Below are 2,387 nucleotides of genomic sequence, written 5' to 3'. Positions count from 1 at the left end.
TAGTTTGACTGATTACACATAGCACAAACTAACAACTGGATCACGGGCTCCACATGACATCTTCATCTCCAAATACAGTACTATTGGATTGCCTTTGAATTTCTGAAGCATGCTTTCTTTCACCATCTCAAAGTGGTTCATCTAACAAGAACAGTCTAATTTATTTTACACTATGCTCGCTCCCCATGTCTCTTCCTCGCTGTCTTTCTGCCTGCCTTCTGTTTGTTCTAATGAATGACTTCTGAAATGAGGTGCTGCTGTGAGGAGGTCACAGAGGGCTTCAAAATCACATTACTGTTAATGATAATAAAAAGAACAATCTGTGTTAAACCTCTTGGATGTTTTCTTTTCTCTCTCCATATGGAGAGAATGTTTCATCTGCTACTATTTTGAACATCGTCATGTTTGGAAGTCTCTGCAATTAAAATGCACACTAAATATTTTCATTTTCATTTTTGGTTTTTTTGGTGTTTTTATGCAAATGTTGTCTCTTTGCAGAAGAGTGTGTTCTGATAAAAAGGTATGCAGTGGTGCGCAATCTGGATTACAAAGTACATCACCAAGCACAAAAACATAGTGCGGCATAAAAGGTTTACCAACAACACCTAAATTTCAAATGCGACTATACCGTTTTATAAACAAATGCAATAAAAGTAAAGTAAAGGTGACTTTACCTCTTTGTGTGTACAGACGCTACACTGCAGATCTAACAACTACGACTGATTTGCATCTTATCATATGTATAGTTGTAATTTGTATAATAGCAGTCAAATAATAACAATAATAACAATTTGAACAGCTTCTGAATAAGTTTTAAGATAAAACTCACAACTTCAGGCAGATTCAAATAAGTTTTATCTTTCATGTAGGTTTTCAACACTAATGCATCATATGAGAATCTGACACCAACGTGTTTGCTGGGGTTGTTTACGTGGATGTCATCTTCACAAACAGATCACCATCACCACAGAGACAGAGTTTCTGGCTGTCCTTCCTACGTGGCAGGGCAGCATGGCGTCCCCAGGCTCATTGGCACTGCAGCTGTCACCCACAGGATGGAAAAGTGGCGGGGTCGATGACTGCACGGCGTGGCTTCTGGCAGCATCCCTCCCTTCCTGGCCCGGTGAAAGGGCAAGGATAGGGAGCCCAGTCTCTCAGTGCATTGATCGAGGGCCAGCCCTCCATTAGCCACCGTTAGAGCTAAAGGTCAGCTAAGGCCAACGGATGGGTCCTGCATCCGCATCCTATGGAGTGACTCATTCTCACATCCAGGGATTGAGTCCTTGTCACTTTGGTCTGCATTACCCCCTACTTCTGGTGGCCACATGAGGATGCCCATTCCTCTCAGAATAGCCCCCTCCCCGATGAGCGGATGCACCCTACTCAGTGACATTTTTTTTTTTGGGGTTTGGTGTCAACCACATTCTCCATTATTTTTGCTTTTACAGATATTACTATCTCCTGCCAAATTAAAACAGCCTTCCATCTCATTTTCTCCAGCAGAAATTGCTTAATAAATGAGCAGGGCCTGATTTGCACTGATGATCACAGAGCAACACAATTGCATCAAATTGCTCACCCAGAGATGGTGCACCACATCGTGCTGATCACTGAGTGGCAACTACTGCCTGGTGTGGTTTACATTAATGCCGCCAGGCTGTGAAAGGGGATAATTGTGGTGCTAAATGCTGTAGAGGCTGACAGGATCCATTTCTTGACTTGTCAAGGGCAACAGCAAAAGAGTGGGTCATGCCGGGGTCTATCCACACAGAGGAAGATGAACTTGTTCGCACAAACATGCATGCACACACGTGGGCACATGGACACACACATAGCCAGACAAAATCAGCCGCACTCCACATAGAGATGATTGTCTCTTTCTCCTGTCAGGTTGGGCTTTTTTCCTAGCCATAGAGACCTCATCCTGGGAAATTGAGCAATTTCTGATTGAAAATAGTGCCGGTAATTAGAGCACTCACTATTTGTAACCACTTGGCAATACATTAGTATGCAAAGCTGGCAGCCAGCTTATCTTGGGGAAAACGTTTGTTTCCTTAATTGCCCTCTTAGGACAAAAGTGAACGGGGTGGGTGGGGAGGGAAGAGAGTAAAATGTTAACATGCTGCAAGCTCAGAATAAGAATGGAGCCTGTGTGTTGAGGGGATGTGACTCCCTGAACACAGGGGTTAAACTCCACTAATAGGCTGCATACAGCACACATGGGTGCACACACACAGATACAGAGTAGTGGAGCATGCATACACTCACATATGGGCACACACTGACACTGGCACACAGGCACATGGAGGCACAGACAACAAGACAACTATGATGAGCCCATACATTCCAGAACACACACAATTAGGCACAATTAGCTCCACAGACAT

This window comes from Diplotaxodon limnothrissa, linkage group LG2, assembly GCF_057381915.1.
Source record: "Diplotaxodon limnothrissa isolate DT_005_m linkage group LG2, D_limnothrissa_male_GT1.1, whole genome shotgun sequence".
NCBI lineage: Eukaryota > Metazoa > Chordata > Actinopteri > Cichliformes > Cichlidae > Diplotaxodon > Diplotaxodon limnothrissa.
The sequence above is the reverse complement of the archived record's forward strand: the minus strand, read 5'-3'. Positions refer to the sequence as shown.